Source organism: Arvicanthis niloticus, chromosome 5, assembly GCF_011762505.2.
Source record: "Arvicanthis niloticus isolate mArvNil1 chromosome 5, mArvNil1.pat.X, whole genome shotgun sequence".
Taxonomy (NCBI): domain Eukaryota; kingdom Metazoa; phylum Chordata; class Mammalia; order Rodentia; family Muridae; genus Arvicanthis; species Arvicanthis niloticus.
Window position 1 is genome coordinate 42,015,099 of NC_047662.1, and position 19,282 is coordinate 42,034,380.

The 19,282-nt window shown below is 40.0% G+C and overlaps 1 protein-coding gene across 6 annotated transcripts in view; it reads right to left on the bottom strand.

The window, feature by feature from the left end:
- Tut4 (terminal uridylyl transferase 4) overlaps nucleotides 1-15,516 on the bottom strand; it is a 107,418-nt gene extending 91,902 nt beyond the window's left edge. For all 6 annotated transcript variants that reach the window (XM_076934501.1, XM_034502744.2, XM_076934500.1 and 3 more), the window contains exon 1: nucleotides 15,371-15,516. The gene's annotated coding sequence lies outside the window, so the exon portion shown is untranslated. The remainder of the gene's footprint in view (nucleotides 1-15,370) is intronic.
- Nucleotides 15,517-19,282: the final 3,766 nt, after the last annotated feature.

Sequence of the window (19,282 nt, forward strand, 5' to 3'; positions counted from 1 at the left end):
AGGAGAGAGAAAACCTGTAAAGACGATTATCCAGAGGTTAGACACGGCCCCTGGCTGAGGGATGGGTCTATCCGCCCATTTCAAAAATATTAACACAGAATTATTCCTGTCTAAAGGAAATGCAGGGACAAATGGTGGAGCAGAGACTGAAGGAAGATCCGGAGACTGCCCCACCTAGGAATCCATACCATCTGCAGACACAAAACCCAGACACTATTGCTGATGCCAAGAAGCAGTTGCTGACAGGAGCCTGGTATGGCTGTCCCCGAGAGGCTCTTACAGAGCCTGACCAATACAGATGTGGATGCTTAAAGCCAACCATCTAACTGAGCATGGGGACAGCCATGAAGGAGTTAGGGGAAGGACTGAAGGAGCTGAAGGGGTTAGCAACCCCATAGGAAGAACAACATTATCAACCAATCAGACCTTCCAAAGCTCCCAGGGACTAAACCACCAACCATAGAGTACACATGGAGGAACCCAGGGCTCCAGCTGCATATGTAGCAGAGAACTGCCTTATCTGGGATCAATGGGAGGGAAGGCCCTTGGTCCTGTGGAGACTTGATGCCCCAGTGTAGGGGAATGCTAGGGTGGTGAGGCAGGAGTGGGTGGGTGGGTGGGTGGGTGGGGGAACTCCTTTATAGAAGCAGCAGGGAGGGGGAATGGGATAGGGGGGTTGCAGAGAGGAAACCAGGAAGGGAGATAACATTTGAAATGTAAATAAATAAAATAACCAATAAAATAATATTATTAATATTAATATTAATATTAATATTAATAATAAAAGAAAAGATTATACTCCTTTCTAAAATATTACATTCAGGAACACTATGGCTCTGTAGAATATGCCAATACAACACTGAAATGAACATCCATTCACATTAAGACAAGTATCTTCAACTCTATAACTCATGTTCAAGACAAGCCTTGTTATCACCACCATTATCATTTAGAGCTGTCATATTATACTCTTCCCTACACATCTCAAAACTCATACTGTACAATAAGTTACTGGTTGCAAAAGATGATTCAGTTTTGCACCTGTCTTTCATGCCTTTGTCTACCAGTTGAACCCAAAAAGCACCTTTTTTTTTTTTTTTTACAAGTATTAGGTTCTGGGACTAAAGAGATGGCTTACTGTTAAGAGGAATGGCTGCATGGGCATGGTGGAACACACCTTTAATCCCAGCACTGGAAGCAGAGGCAGGTGAAGCTCTGAGAGTTTGAGGCCAGTGAGTTCCAGGACAGTCAGAGCTACATGGTGAGAATGTATTGGGGGATAAGAAGGAAACACAAAAAAGAGCGCTGGCTACTTTTCAGAGGACCCAGGTTGAAGTCCTAGAACCCACGTGATGGCTCACAACAGTCTAAAACTCAAGTTCCAGGAGATCTATCACCTATTCCTGGCCTCTGAGCATACTGGGCATACCAGGCACATACATGGCTCACATATATACATACAGGTAAAAATTCATATACAGAAAATAAAAATAAATAAATCTTCTTAAATATATTTATTATTTCTGTGTTGGGGGGTATGCCATAGTGTACAGGTAGAAGTCAGAGACAACTCTATGAAGTCAAGCCTTTCTCTTTCTCTTTATGTGGATTCCAGGGATCAAACTTGTATCAGCAAGCCCCTCTGAGCCATCTCACCAGTGTATATTAACTCTTTTTTAATATTTTCTGGTAAATCTACAATAATTTACAACTGTAAAAAATGTTTTTGCTCCCGGTGGTGGTGGCATTGCACAAATTCTAGCACTTGAGGAAGAGGCAGGTGGATCTCTAAGTTCAAGGCTAGTCAGGTCTACATAGAGAACTGTATCAAAAAAAAGAAACAAAACAAAAAGTTTCTGCTCCTGGATTTTGTGTTTTTGTATTTTAATAATAAACACATTTTGCTTTTCCTACTCTTGATGCTCTATACAACTGTTAAAAGGGTTGCCAAGGGCTGGAGAGATGACTCAGAGGTTAAGACAATGCACTGCCCTTGCAGAGGACCAAACTAAAATTGGCAGCAACTAAGTCATGTGGCTCAAAATCACCTATAAATCCTATGCCAATGGATCTAACAGCTCTGGCCTCTGTGGGCACCAGCACTCACATGCACATACTCACGCAATACACACAAAATGTTTTTTAAATGTTTTAAATAAATGGCTCTTCTTAAATTCCTGCAGAAACAGACACATTTAAAAAAAAAAAAAAGCCAACCAGATGGCTCAGCTTATAAGGGAGTTTGTCTCAAAGTCTGACAACCTGAAGTCAATCCCTAGTACTAAGACAGTGGAAGATATAGCTAACTCCCCAAGTTATCCTCTAACCTCTACATGCACATGCATGACCACATACATGCACATAAACAGACATACATACAAAATAAATGTAAAAAAAAATTGAAGAAAATGGTTTATATTTTTTAGAAGTTTTTTTTACATCACCTAGTAACTAAAAATCACCTAGTAATTAAAAATTTTTTTTTAATTTTCTAGTGTTCTATTATTCTTTAATATTTTGTAGACAGTATCTTACTGATGTGAACTGAAATTTCCAGGAAAAAAAGCCATACCTGTGTTAAAGCTTCTACAAGGAAAACTGAATTAGAACAACTAAGACTACAGAGAGCCAAATAATCTCTCTCTCTTAATACCTAATTGTTGCCCGGCTCTGTGTTTGACCTAACAGCCTTATGACTACCAGGAACATTCAAAGAGATTCCAAGCTTCTACTACTCACAGACTAAAAGATCATCAGATAGTATCTGAAGCCTATGGCAAAGGTTTCCCTGCTTTACTGTAATTCACCTAACCTGATGTTTCCAACATTGTATTATAACTTTCTTTGTTGTGTTTTATAAAAACCTTATTAGGTCCAATGAGATGGTTCCTTGGGTAAAGGTCTTTATTACCAAACCTGGTAATCTAAGATCAATCTACAAAATCCACATAGTGGAAAAGAGAAAACTGACTCCCACAAGTCGTTCTCTGACCTCCACATATGCATGTGATGTGGCATGTGAGAGTACACACATACATGCTAAATTAATAACTAAATGTAAAGACCGTATTCACCTACTGCCACACTGGAAAATGGGAGGAGGACATAATACCAGTTGTATGCTCACTACTGAACCAGCCAGGCTCTAATGCCCAGCTAGCTACAAATCCATACTCACAAAGCAGTTCAACTCGGTGGGTCCCAAAACAAACAAACAAACAAATGTCCATAAGAAAAAAATAAACTTTATATATTCTGGCAACTTCGTGGGTATTTGTTCCTACTTCTTAAACAAGAGGTTCTACATTTTCATTTTGTATTGGGCCCTGAAAATTACATAGTATTTATTTTCTGGCAAACAGATATAAATAAATCTGGAGCGAAATATAACAAACATTATTTGTAAACATTCACAAAACAATTTAAGAGATAAAGATAAAGTGGCCTGAAGAGATAGCTAAATGGACAAATTTATCTGTTCCAAAAACATGAAGACTTGACTTCAAATCCCAATCACCACATAAAAACCCAGCCCAGTGGTGCACATCTGTAACCCTAGCAGTGGGCAACTGGAGGTGAAAAGACAGATCCCAGTAGCTTACTGGCTAGTCAAGCCTGCCTTCAGGATAAAGGTTTGAACTAAGAACTATGGTCAAAAAAACAAAACAAAATTTTTTTCAGTATAACATTTGTGCATTGATGGTGGGAATGCACAAATGCTAAAATCATTGTGGCTTTATGAAGGCTTCTCAAATATATTAAAACCAGAATAACCTATGCTACATAATTTGGATCTTATTGTTTGCAAAAGGCCCATGCTTAGTCATCAATAACAAAGGTGGTAGAAACTTTTAAACATAGGGCCTAGTCAGAGTCTGATCATGGGCTAAGGCTAGTGGCACAAACCCAAACCAACACTTGCCACCAAGCCTAAGACCTGAGTGTGACAACCAGGTTCCATTTCATAAAACAAAAAAAGGACTTTCTGTACTGAAGGCTGTCTGTCCTGATCTACCTACCTACCTACCTACACACACACACAGTGAGAGAGGGGGTTGTGGGGGAATACAATTCTACAATTTACAAATTCAAACCTACAACTTTAAAATTAAATTTAAAATAGTAATCATTAGAAGCATGCCCTTAAGGGGAACTAACTGTTAATTTCCTGGATGTAAGATAAAGTTTTGCAACTCACTGCCTCAATGTGTAACCTCACCAAATACCCAAAATCAACAAGGTCAGTCAATTAGAATGAAACCTCCAAAATTGTGCACCAAAATAAACCTTTCTCTTTGTAAGGTGATTCTTCAGTTTTGGTTTGGGTGTTTGTTTTTACAAAAATGGAAAACAACCCAGAAAAATTACTCCAAAAAAAAAAAAAAATGAAACAGTGAGCTAGACACCTCCCAAATGCTTGAGAGGTGGAGGGAAGAGGATGAAGCATTCAAGGCTAGCCTTAACAACACAGCAAAGATGAGGGCAGCCTAGGCTACCTGAGATCTAGAATGTTCTGAACCTGAGATAATGTCAGTCTTTGGAACTAGTTTGCAGGAGAAATTTGGAAAAGTTTGAAGGAAAACTAGATAAAGGCAAGAATGCTAAAAGCAGCCAAAATTCATGGGCCATTGTAATGAGGGTTCAAAAGACCAGAATGCTGACAGGAATGTGGACCAGTAAAAGCTATGCTGATGATGTTTCAGATGGAAGGGACTATGCTGACAACTGAACTACAGGCTACCCTTTTTAAACAGTGACAAGTAAGATGGCTGGCTTTTATTCAAGTTCTCTTAAAGATGACAGATAAGTTTATATGGAGAGAAATTTCCTAGGTAGCAAAACAATCAGACAGTGGCTGGTTTTATAGCAAATTAGCCCAACTTTACAGAAAACTGAGAGCAAAGACAAACAGAGAAGAAAGATTTGGGGAACATGCAGTTTGGAAAAAACGAGGTTAGGGGGATGTTAAGAGTGAAAGCCAAGGGCTGGAGAGATGGCTCAGTGGTTAAGAGCACTGACTGATCTTCCAAAGGTCGTGAGTTCAATTCCCAGCAACTACATGGTGGCTCACAACCATCTGTAATGGGGTCTGGTGCCTCTTCTGGTGTGTCTGAAGAGAGCAATGGTGGTGTACTCATATGCATTAAATAAATAAATAAATAAATCTTTAATTAAAAAAAAAAGAGTGAAAGCCAAGAAAGGTACAATTGCTTCATGAAGGGAGTAGAACCTGTCAAACTTCCATAAGTGGTTTAAAGGGAAAGGATTTGACAGTTTCAAAGATTTCGGTCTACAGTCATTTGGTTCTCTTATTGTAGGCCTGAGATTAAGCACAGCACCTTACAGAAAAGGATTCTGTACAACTTATGGTGGCCAAGCAGAAAGGGGCAGAAGAAAGCTAAGGAAAGACACACCTTTCATAGACATGTTCCAAATGACATACTTCCTCTAATCAAGTCCCATCTCCCAACTACCCATAAACTCACTAATGAAATTAAGTCCCCCATGATCCAACCACTTCTCACCACCAGATAGAAAAACAGGTCTTTAATAACACAAGGTTTGTGGGTTTGTTTTTTTTTTTTTTTTTTTTTTTTTGCAAGTTTTTTGAATTATGGAAGATGTCACTAAGATTTCAAAGAAAAGTCAAAAAGACTAGGCAATGTATAGCAGGCTTAGAATCACTGTAAGAAGTCTACCTGACAAGATAATCATGGAGCTGTTAGTGAAAGCTAAAGCTCCAATGAAACCCCAAAAAGTTAAGAGATAACAGGACACACAAAGTGTCTGTCAAGGGAAGCTATAGACAGTACTCAGAGCCAATCTGCCATGTGGACTGAAACCAGCAAAGCTGTACAAAGAATGGATGGCCCAAACTATTTGAAACCCTGACCCTTCACAATATCCCTAGGGTGCTGTCACATATGGAGCATCAGGATTTAATGTTTGTCCTACTGGGGTTTTGGTCATTCTTTGGTCCTAAACCTTCCATGCTTTTCCCCCCCTTCCCCCCTTTGAAACGGGATATTTACCCTGTGCTATCACATCTTGGAAGTTTCTAACTTATTTTTTTCACAAGTACTCACACATGAGTCTGCCTAAAATCTCAGAGATTATGGACTTCTCCTTTTCTGTAATGCTAGCCAAATCTCAGGTCTTAAACAAGTTAAGCAAGTATCCTACCAGTGAGCTTCATCTCCAGACTTGAAATTGTTTTTAATAGAATTTTTTCTATTCGTTAATTTTTATTTTATGTGTATTAATGTTCTGCGTGTATGTATGTGCAACACCTTTGTGTTTGATACCACAGAAAGACAGAAGAGGGCATCAGATCCCCTGAAACTAAAATTACAGACCACAGATCACCATTTTGGTGCTGGCACCATTTTGAACCCAGGTCCTGTGTAAGAAAAGCAAATTTTAACTGCTGAGCCATCTCTCCAGCAACCCAGACTTAGATTTTTAAGGATGAATACTTAAAATTTTAAGGATTTAAATAAATGGACATTTTTAATTTTAAGATAAATGTAAGCCTCTCTTGTTTTGGTTTTTTTTTTGAGAGAGTGTTTTCCTGTGTAGCCCTAACTGTCATAGAAATAGCTCTGCAGATCAGGCTGGCCTCAAACTTTAAGAGATCCATCTGCCTCTGCCCCTCAAGTGCTGGGATTATATGCCTAAAGGAAATAAATTTTCCTAAACTGGGAACACAATGCTACAGTTTGGATCTGAAACTTCCCCTAAAGGCCTGTATGTTAAAGACTTGTTACTCCTTACTTCAGTTTTATTGGGAGGTAGTAAAAACAATTTTAAGGGACAGAACCTAATATGAAGTCTTCTAAACATTGATATGGTTCTTAAAGAAAAGATTAAGACACCAGCACCTAGGCAGTGGGCGCACGCCTTTAATCCCAGCACTTGGGAGGCAGAGACAGGCGGATTTCTGAGTTCGAGGCCAGCCTGGTCTACAGAGTGAGTTCTAAGACAGCCAGGACTACACAGAGAAAGCCTGTCTCGAAAAACCAAAAGACACCAGCACCTTTCTTCTCTTACTATGCAGATTGCAGCATACTACTGATATGGTGTACTGTCTCTCCACAGGCTCAGGAACAACAAATCAAGATCTGGACTGAAACTCTAAAACTATGAGCTAAAATAAAATATTTCTCCTTTCAAATTAACTATCTTGGGTATTTGTTCCAATAAGGAGAAATGACTAACACTATACAAATATAGCAATTTCACTTCTGGGTATATAGCCAAAAAAAAAAAAAAAAAAAAAAAAAAGTTACAAAAGCAAGCCCTTAAGGAGATATATCTGTATTCCCATGTGGCATTACTCACAAGAGCTAAAACATGAAAGTGTCTATGAATGGATTAATAGAGAAGGAAACCGTGTAGCTACCTGTGTAATGTTATGTAATTTAGTTTAGAAAACAAAGTGAAATACCATTTTATATTCTTTTTTGATTACTTCATATGAGAGGAATCGTAAAGTACTTGTAGTTTGTGACTGGTTTGTTTTATTTAGCTCAGCAGGTGAAGGTGCTTGCCACCAAGCATCATGATCTTGAATACAATCCCTAGGACCCACATAATGGGGGAGAGAACGGACTCCTCCAAGTTACCCTGACTCTACATGATAGGCATGTACAAGGCCCATACACATATACAACACAAAATAAATGTTCTAAGAACAAGGAAATATATCATAATGTGGATTAACTTTGACCATTTTGTGCTAAATAAAATAATCCAGTCACAAACCACAAATACTTTATCATTCCACTCATATGAAATAGTCAAAAAAGAAGATAAAATGGTGTAGAAGGAGGAAATGAAGTAATGACTAATGACTAAATACCATAAAGTATAAATTTTATAAAAACTAACTACTTTACATAAACTATTAACTTTACAAAACTCAAAATATGAGTATTTTATTACAATCTCAAATTTTTTAAACTGTACTGTTTACCCCAATTTAAAAAATAAATAAATAAAAGCAGGAAGATGGTAGTGGTGCACACCTTTAATCCCAGCACTCAGGAGGCAGAAGCAGGGGGATCTCTGTGAGTTTAAGGCTAGTGTGGTCTACAGAGCGAGTTTTAGGACAGCCAAGGCTAAGCAAAGAAATCCTGTCTAAAAAAAAAAAAAAAAAAAAGATTTGAAAATCACATATCTAAAAACAAAAGTTTAGTAGAGTGTTAATTAACAGCTGTTAACAAAACCCTTGTTGTTCTTACGAAGGACAGGTTCAGTTCCTAGAACCCACAGTGGCTGATATCCTACTTTAACTCCAGCTTCAAGGGGTCTAATGTATCCTTCTGACCTTCAAAGGCTCCTGCATGCCACTATAGTTTATAACTCAGGCTGGAAAGATAGCTTAGCTGGTAAGAGAACTTGTATTTCTTCTAGAAAATCTAAGTTCAGTTCCCATTATCTATGTTAGAGAATGCCAACTCCAACTCCAAGAGATCCAACACCCTTTTCTGAATAGACAGGTACACAAAAGGCACATATACACACATGTGTATACACATAAACACACACAAATAATAAAATATGTCTTTTTAAAAGTAAGTATGTTAAAAGGATTTAAAGCAGGGCACAGTGGTATATCCCTTTAGTCCCAGAACTCAGGACAGAGGCAGGAAGATAGCTGTGAAATCAGCATAGTTTAGAGTAAGCTCCAGACTAATAAAGGCTGCATAGTAAGACCATCTCAAAAAAAAAAAAGAAAAAAGAAAGGAAGAAAAGAAATAGGAAGGAAGGAAAGAAGGAAGGGAGGGAGGGAGGGAGGGAGGGAGGGAGGGAGGGAGGGAAGAAGAAAAGAAGAAAGAAGTGAGCAAGCCCAGTATGAAGTAACAATAAGGATGTAGAGAATCTGGAACTTCACACACATTGTTCCACTCAACATTATCAGTCTAGCCAATTTGGAAAATCAGCAGTTCCTAACAAAATTGAACACAAATAAATCAAAACATTCAGAAACTTCACTCTTAAATGTACAGGCAAGAAAAACCACACCTACATTGATTTTTTTAAAAGAAAAAAGAAAGAAAAAATCCTGGAAATCCCCAAAGGCCCATTAAATGATGAATAAAAGCAATCTGATGTATTTCAGAGACTGAAATACTACTTCTCCATAAAAAAGGATGAAGGTGCTGGTTATAGTATGGGCAAACCTTAAAAAATTAAGCTTAGTGGAAGAGGACACAGACATGTACTGCATGACTGCAGTTATATAAAATGCCCAGAACAAGCATACTCTCCAGAGGAAGTTGAGTGGTCACCAATGGTGTAAGAGGCTGAAATGGTAATTGTTAATGAATTCTTTCTGGGATAGTAAAAATATTAGGGAATTAAATGCTTGCAATGGTTACACAACCTTACAATTACACTAAATTGTATATAACACTAACCTGTGGTACTTTAAAAGATTTGTGTGTGTGTGTGTGTGTGTGTGTGTGTGTGTGTACATGCCACATGAGTGCAGGTACTGCAGGAGGCCAGAAAAGGGTACTAATTCCCACAAGTTGTCCTCTAACATATACTATTCACACATCTATGTATACATGTATACATGTATACATACATACATACATACATACATATATATTCTCTTCCTCCCTCTATCTAATTCTGAAATAGATAGATAGATAGCTCGTCAGGCATCATGGTGGCACATACCTTTGATCCCAGCACCTGGAGACATATGCCAGAATGGTCTACATAGTAAATTCCAGGATAGCAAGGACTATATAAAAAGACCCTGTCTCAAAAAGCTATTGAGGGGGGAAAAAAAAGCCAGCGGTGGTGGTATACACCTTTAATCCTAGTGTTCAAGAGGCAGAGGCTGTTGGATCTTAGCTCAAGGCCAGCGTAGTCTACAGAGTGAGTTCTAGGACAGCCAGGGCTACACAGAGAAACCCTATCAAAACAACAACAACAACAAGAAAAAAAAATGCTATGAGGCTGAAGTGATAGCTCAATTCCCAGCATCTATACCACATGGTTTGTAACTGCCCCACAATCTGCTTCAGATTTCCTGGAAATCTGAAGCCCTCTTGTGGCCTCCCTGGGCAGCCACACTTGTGTGCACAAACCCACACAGATACATATACAATTAAAAATACAGTAAAATTGCTGGATATGGTGGAGCATGCATTTAACCCCAGAACTCTAGAGGTAGAGACAAGGTGATCTCTGAATCTGAGGATAACCTAAATAGTAAAAGCCTGCCTAAAAAAAAAAAAAAGTTTGATTACCACTGAGTACCCTAAATCTACATGACTCATACTTAAAAATTAATAATGATTAACTGATTTGAGTAATCAAAATCATTTAAATTACAACGACTAAAAGATAAAATTAATTTTAATTATTCTGAATAATTCATGTTTTCTGTACTCATAAAATATTTTTGTTGCCCTGTAACTATCCAGAATTAATATCCTTTTGCCCACTACATTTGACACTCAACATGGTATACTGGTAAGGCACTCTGACTGTAGTCTCAGATCAAATTCTGACTCTGCTGAAAACTAAATGTGATTTTGTACTTAACTCTTCTAACATCTCCTTTCCTTACCAGTAAATAAAAATAATATAAAAGACTGTTGTACAGATTAAGTTAATTTTCTAAGATCTTGCGATAGTTATTTATACAAAATACTATGAACTCTTACTCTATATCAAGTATCAATGTAGAATTATCTGACTTGTGTAATTAATAGAAAATATCTGTTTTTTTCTTTTAGTGCAAGGAGTTAAACTCAGGGCCTTACATGTGTTTTACACTAACTTCTCCATAGTTCCTTTTTTTTTTTTTTTTTTTTTTTTTTTGGTTTTTCGAGACAGGGTTTCTCTGTGTAGTCCTGGCTGTCCTGGAACTCACTCTGTAGACCAGGCTGGCCTCGAACTCAGAAATCCGCCTGCCTCTGCCTCCCAAGTGCTGGGAGTAAAGGTGTGCGCCACCACCGCCCGGCTCCATAGTTCCTTAAAATTGTGTGTATGTGTGTGTGTGCGTGCACATACATGCATGTGCCACAGCACAAGAATGGACCTCAGAAGACAACCTGCAGAAGCTGATGCTCTCCTTGCATCACATGTATCCCAGGTATCACTGTCAGAATCAGCAGTAAACACCTCTACCCAAAGAACCAGCCTGCCAGCCTTCCCTCATTTTTTTTTAAGGTACAAGATGTTTTTGTATAGATTTAGTCTTTGCATAATTTTATTGGTTTACAGTAAGCTTGTATACTTTTTTCTTCCAACTACTTAAACAATTAAAAATAAAGCTGGGCAGTGGTGGCACATGCCTTTAATCCCAGCACTTGGGAGGCAGAGGCAGGCAGATTTCTGAGTTCGAAGCCAGCCTGGTCTACAGAATGAGTTCCAGGCCAGCCAGGGCTATACAGAGAACCTATCTCGAAAATAAATAAATAAATTTTATACACACACACACACACACACACACATATATATATACACATATATATACATATACATATATATATATATCAATACAATTCCCAGAACTACAAGGCAGAGACAGGTGGAATCTCTGAATTTGAGGACAGCCTACATAGTCTTCTCAATGTCCTAACCTACTGCTTTTTAGTATTAAACTATTAAACTAGAAAACTAGAAAAACTTTCTTACAGGTCTTAGAAGCTATTAGCAAGAAAGCAAAGTTGTAAAAACAAAAACATTGGATTACAAGTCAGAAAACATTTCTAATCACAGGTCAGAACATTAATTACCTCACATGGTAATCTTGATCATAATATTTAAAGTTTTTTTTCTAAACATGTCTTAGTATAGAGTACAAATAGAAATGTTGGTTAAAGTAAATGGTTGAATGAATGAATAAATGATCAACCTTAGGCAGTTTCCTCTTCTATAAAATTGAGAAAATATTCACTAAATCTGATAAGCAAGTGACATGTATATACTAATAAAGACCTGCTTTGAAATCTGTCACTCCAAGTTCTTCAGCAAATACCTCAACCTGTGAGTCACAAATTCTTCATTACAAACAGTTTTCATAGGTTTTAGGTAAAACAAGTGAAGAAACGCATTTAAAAAGCCTTAGTACAGTACCTAGAAAAAGAATAAAGTATTCTAATAAATTTTTTCTCCTTCAATATATAGAATTATGAACATAAAATGAAAAAAAATATGAAGATAATGTTGAAACTATTAATTCAACGGAGAAAACTGAATTGTTACTATCTGTATTTAGGTACTTTTTCCTATTTTGGATATTTGAAAAGTGAAGCACTTGGAGACATGATGGTTTTTAAACAACCTTGAGTTATCTGATCACCTACGATTCCAGACCTAAGACAATTTATTTAAAAGCATGTAAACAATCCTAAGTTCTCTAACATTTTTTTTTAAGCTACATATCCTACTTTTGACAAACCACAGTGTCTCTTCCTTTGCCTGTTTTGGGTGCTATACTAGAGACTATACCTAGGACTTCACAAACACTACACAGGTGCTCTACTACTAAGCTACATCCTCAATACTATTTTTTTTAAATCTATTCATTTATTTTATATATGTGAGTACACTGTCACTCTCTTCAGACACACCAGAAGAGGGCACCGGATCCTATTACAAATGGTTGTGAACAACCATGTGATTGCTGGGAATTGAACTCAGGACCTCTGGAAGAGCAGTCAGATGGCTGAGCCATCTCTCCAGCCCCTATTTTTTGTTTTGTTTTTAAGAACATACTTCTAACTACAGATGACACCAATTTCTTAACATTATTGTATTAATTAAAATATATACAGTTTAATCTGGAAAGAAACACATCTCAATTGTTACATCCAAATACTCACTTTTTGTTTGTGGGTTTTAGCAGTTTTTTGTTGGTTTCTGAAACTAGATGAGGCATTTCACTATGCCTCCCTAGCTGGCCTGGAGCTCATTACAAAAACTAGTTTGTCCTCAAACCCACAAAGATCTACCGGCCTCTGCCTCTGGGCAGGGGGATTAAATCTTATACCATCATACACAGCTAAAAACTGTGCTAAAGAATACTTATGAGTATCAGTATTTGCAGGTTAAGTCTTGAATGTCTTGTTTCTCTGGGAGCAAATCTTTTCATAGTAAATTCAGTTGTTTTGTAACCATGGATTCTGATTTGACTCTATAAAAAACACAATTTAACCAGGTGGTGGTGAGTCACCACTTTAATCTCAGCACTCAGGAGGCAGAGGCAGTCTGGATCACTGTGAGTTCGAGGCCAGCAGGAGCTACAAATCCCAGTTTCCAGGACAGCCAAAGGTACACAGAGAAACGCTGTCTCAAAATGTTCCCCCTCCCCAAAAGAACACAAGATAATAAGCATTTATGTATGTCAAGGTTAATTTTGAGCTTTAAAAAAAAGTTCTCAAAAAATAAAAGTTTCTCTTTTTACAAAAAGGGACATGCTATAAGAACAAATAAAAATCACCTTTAAGTACTGTCATAAAATAAAAATATTTACAATTACAATCATAAAATTTCATTTTAAAGCCGAAATTTAACATGCAAAGCACTACTCTTAAACTAACCAAAGTCAGAAGCATTTCTAGGTAAGTTAGAGTATACAAATTTGAAGTAAGTTTATTATGTATGTGTTAATACCTTGTTGACTGTACTAACAGCTTGGCCAAAGCTAATGAAGACTTTCTTTCTATGGTTGTTAGATGTTCACAATATTTAAAACATGAAAATGTCATTCACTTTCACTTCCACTTTTGGATTCTTTTAAGGAAGCTTTACTTTTTCTTAAACCATTTTCTATAGCCAAATAAAACTATACAAAAAGAAAGAAAGAAAGAAAGAAAGAAAGAAAGAAAGAAAGAAAGAAAGAAAGAAAGCAAGGGAGCATAATATCATCAAAGAGGTCTAGGTAACTTTCTTTTGTTTATAATAAGAAACAGCTTAAACTTATCTTCACCAACATAGATGGTTTTTAAGTTCTCTGTATAATTTGTTTATAAAGGCATCGTAAAGCACACTGTAGTCCAGTGAACTATCTTAAGAAAAGCTAAATCAAACAGTATTTCATAGTTTTACAAGTTGTGGCTAATCAGTAATAGGATGCAGTGTACACCATATTTCTAAGGCAATACACATGGGCTCTGAGTAAAGAAAATGTTATAAACACATACATACACAGTCGACATTTAAAACTTCCCACAATTCAACATTTGGGAATGGCATTTTCCCTAAATTATCAGATCCACTTGGGATTATCCTATTTCTTTTAAAACAGAGTATGTTGTTTCACCAAGTACTTCAAACACATCCCTGCTACAAGGCACGCTCAGGAGGGGGAGGGAATAAATCTATAGATATAAAAGGTTCTATCTCCGTGAGCTAATTATTTAATGCATTTCAACAATACACAATTCAAACTCCACTTCTGGCCAGTAAGATTACAAAAGATCGCAGAATGTCCAATGTTTAAGGAATTACTTTTGTATCAAAATGAAGACACATGGCATACTGAAACTAAAAATCTCACACAAGGTACAAGATTCATCTGCTTTAAAGTTTGATAATCTTTTTAAAAATGTTTAACCAACGTTAAGATAACAGTAATTAATCCCATTCAGGTACTGACTAGAAATCCCGCTGCTTCTTTGAGGTCTAACCACCTCATTCTTTTGTAATCCTGATATCAAAAGGATCAGAAACCACTTGCGGAGGCGTGCGACACAGTGGGGAAGTGCTGTCTGTTTACAAATACGAATCTCACAGTTACCCACGTCAAAAGCGCGCATTACCACCATTCGACCGGGGGGCGGGGGACAGAGACGGCGGGCGAGCAGGAAACAAAATCCACACAAACCTACCTCTGCTTTCTCCCCACAAGGACAAGCCTAGAGGGAGGAGGGGGGGGACACACTGTTTCTGTGAGTGTGTGTTTACAAGTGTGTGTGTGCACACACACATCTTATATACATCTACTCGGGGTGAAAGAAAAGGCACACAATACAGACACACACACTGGATCGAGGCGAAGGCTAGACCAATCCCGTTAACTCAGATCCTCCTACCCCGTCTACAACAGGTTTCGGTGGCCGGACGGACGCCCCAGCTCTCTCTAAGGAGGTCGGCCCCCAAAGACCTCCTCAGGCCGCCTTCTCTACTTCCCTCCTTCCCTCGGCTTTCCCCTGGGACACTAGAAGCCCGCTCCAGCAAAGGAGGAAGTGCCAGGCCCCAAGGGGGCGGCGGGGACGAGCCCCGGCGGCCCCGACACCTGCGAGGCGCCGCACCTGAAGGGGACAAGCAGGGGCCTCCGGGCTCGGCCGAGCACACCCCCTCGGCAGACCGCGAAGCGCGGCGGCCCGAAGCTCCGTACCTGAGAAGCCCGCGAGCTACAGGCGCGCGCGACGCCTCCTCATCTCAGAGGCTTCGGCTCCCCCTCCGCCTCCCGCTGCCGCCCCCGTCGCCGCCGCCGCCGCCGCCGTCGCCGCCGCCGCCGCCGATGGAGGCCAGGACACGACGAGCTCAGGACTCCACCGCCATGTCCGCCGCGCCGCGAACTGCATTGTGGGGGGGAAGGGACGGGGAGGGGGAGGAGGAGGGAGCGAGAGAAAGAGGAGGACCCGCTGAGGGGAGGGGGCTGAGGGAGAGTGGCGCCGGGAAGAGGGGGAGGGGAGTCAGAGACGCTCCCCAGACTGGGATCCCTGCGGGGATGGGAGGAGATAGCCTCGGAGGCCCCGAGCAGAGCCTCCCGGGGCTGGGTTCAGGGGCTCTCTCTCCTTTAATTCTGGGGATCCCCCCCAAGCACCCGTCAAACCTCGGCGGAGGAGGGGTAGACCCGAGGGGAGGGGCTTCGCTCCGGGGCTCGTGGCGGTCGCCCGGAAACAATGGGGAGGGGGATCGAGATGGGAGGACGGCGCGCACACACCCGCGCCGAGCAGAGCGAGCGCGCGCGGGCTCTCCTCGGCGCCCGAGCTGGGGGCGGGCCCCAGAGGAGGGAAAGGGTCGGAGCTACCCGCGGCTCGCTGGCTGGAGCGGGCCTGCAGGGAGAGGGTCTTGCGGTTCAGCACGCCGACGCCAGGGAGCGGCGCGAGGACGCCAGCAAGCTTAGGGTCGCGTGCACCGTCGCGCCTCTCACGTCAGGCTCCCTGGCTGCGGGCGGCTCTTCTGAGGCCCCCAGGCGGGAAAGGGGGCAGGTTGCCTAGCTGTTCCCCTGGGGGAGGCCGTAGATGTGCAGGCTCGGGCTTGTCACTGTCCGGCTGCCCACGCTTTTTTTGAACCCTCCGCAACCATCTCTGGCTTTTGAGCACTGTCAAGCAGCTAGCAGGAGGGAGCCCCTCACCCCTTCACCCTTGCAACCCAGTCCAGCTTTGCATCACCTCAATAACAAAGCAGAGAAATCTTGAGAAACGATTCGAAAACCATTTCTTTAGTTTCGGGTGGGCGTAGAAACAACTACCACGAAAGGCTTCCCTCCTTCCTCCTTTTTAAAACTGTGTTAGGTTCCTCATTTAAATTTACACTCGTGGAAGACTTGAAGGCTTTGTTAGTTTATTTTAATGACCCCAAGCCTCGAGATTATTTGACCAGTCTCCTAATTCACTCTGAGCTGGACAAATCACAGAATTGCAATCCTTGAGTCAGATATTTACTAGGCAGAAAAAGTGTATGACACTCTAAACGTGGGGTTTTATACAGGGAAGCAGCTGAATCTTAAATATTTACAAAGTAATGACAAATTTCTCATGACTCAAAGACCAGAGTGACTAAGAGGCTAGAGAGAGGCAATTGTCTCTGCATAGTTCATTGACTTCTCGCTCCATCCCAGAACTGAACACCTCTTACGTGATTTGTCCATCTGAATCCCAAAAGCTAATACGCTTAGTGAGAAGGGACTTGCCAACTCACTACTAGACATTGAGCTAAGGCTTCATACACTTAACCACCTAATCTTCATAATGATCTTGTGACAATAGATATTATGGCTTCCATTTACAGAGGAGAAAATAAGCTCTGAAATTCACTTCCCCCTGTCTCTGACTCCAGCAGACTCAGGAGCTGTGGATAGAGGGATGCCAGTCAACCGTTTCAGCTTTGGGCGGTTATCAACCGAGTGACTTCAGACTAATAAAAATCTAGAGTTTTCTCATCTGAAACATTTTTAAATGTGTCCATACTTCAGAGAGATGAGGTAAGGAACAGAAGAGGAAACGAAAGTGAAAACCTAGTGTTAGGTGTGGTAGATTACATCTGTAATCACTCTGGAAGCTGGGGCAGGAGGTTCACCAGTTCAAAGCCAGCATAACAAGATCTCTTTTAAAAAATAAAAAACGACTTATAGCTTCCACATCGACATGTTCATTTTTTTGTTTTGGCTTCTTCCTTTCTTTCTTTCTTCCTTTCTTTCTTTCTTTCTTTCTCTCTTTCTTTCTTTGCGGTGTTTAGGGGGAGATTGCAAGGGCAGAGGACAGATATGAAGGAATGGGGAGAAGAGTGGGATGGGGCATATGATGTGAAATTCACAAAGAATCAATAAAAAGTTTAAATGAATAAACGACGTGCAGGGGTAGGAAGGCAGGAGTAGGTGGATCTTTTGAGTTTTCGGCCAATATGAAAGGGACTTCCAGGGCAGCCAGGGCTACCAAGTAAGATCTTGTCTGAAAAACAAGGGTTTGGGCACATAGCAGTTCAATGTAACAGTGCTTGCTTAGCGTGTAAAGGGCTCTGAGTCTGATCCTCAGTGCTGGAAAAAGAATAATAAAAACTTAAAGCTGATAGACACATTTAAAAGGATTACCAACACACTCCTCACTAATATTAATGTCCTTGGACCAAATTCAACTGAACTCCTGATTACTTAGTATAAGCAAAACATAGTTCAGTGCCTAGACAAACTACACAGACTGCTATTCAGAAAGCTCACTGTTGAGCAAGGAGGGTAGTTTTATTAACCTGTAGTCAATAGAGCATATAAACAAAGAGTTAGGCAAATACACGAGAGAATGTGATAAATTCCACATGGGTGAGCCTTCAACAGAAGAAATAGACCTTCAAGGATTACCTGTTTTGTGCCAAACACATGTTTATGATTCAGAAGACAGCATTTAGTCTAGAGTATGAAAATATTGAGTCTACAAGAAAGCTTCAGCCAGATGAGAGAGTCCTGTATCTCCAGATAACTCCCTTTTCCTATTTCTCAAAACCCAACTCTTACTTAGTTGTTGTTATTGCTTAAGACAGGATCTCTTGTAGCCCAAGCTGCACTCCAGCTAATCATGTAGCTGAGGATGACCTCGAACTCCCACGTCTTGGGAATCGTAGGCATATGCTACCACACCCCTTTATTCTTGTGTCCTTTACTAAATCTGGTCACATAAACATTACACTCTCTCCAATCTCTGAATCCCAATTATTTTATCTGTCTGACACCAATAGATTATAATCTTAAACACAAATACTTAATTTGTACTGCAGTGTCTACATATTTGTTGAGTTGAATGCTTGGGCTACCATACTCCTGTTTATCATTACAACTAAATAATTCCGATATTCTGACAGGAAGAATGAGGAAATACAGGGTTTAACTAATGCCAACATTCATAAATATATCACAGAACCAGAATGCCAGTTCTATGTCCTTTGCTTTGAAGTACAGATTACTGAAAAAATTACAAATAGCTGGCTGCTCTGTGAAAATACTCAGAGAACCTCTCTGTAATACTTTCAGGAATAGTCCCATGGTTGTAGTTAAGGTGTTAAATTTAGACTTCCCATCTAGATGTTCCAGGAACTCTACTTCATCCTAAAAGGTGAAGTTTTCTTGCAGCTAAAGTTTGATTCCATCTTACAAAATGAGAAATACAGTTGCCTAATGATAGTTGTATCTGTTGTCTTCTTAGATAATAGAACTATATTATTCGGCTTTTGTTAATAAAATGACATACCAGAAGTAGCTTACATATGTAGAAAAGAGGTTTAGGGTTCAGAGTGTAGTTCAGTATCAGACTGCTTACCTAGTATGCTCCAAGTCCCCATGTTTACTCTCTATCTCTGGGGGAGGGGATTACTTGGCTCACAATTTTGAGGTTCAAAGTTCAAGATCTGATAATAGTTTAGACCTCTGATGAGGTGGGGCATGGTGTCACATTGTGGCAGGAAATTATATAAGAGAACAAGCTTTCCTTTCTCCATCCAGGAATGGGGCTAGGCTCAGGCATTTGTAACACCCCTAGCAGAAAAGCTACTTCCTTTAATGCTACTAATCTTTCACTAGGCCCAACCTCCTTTT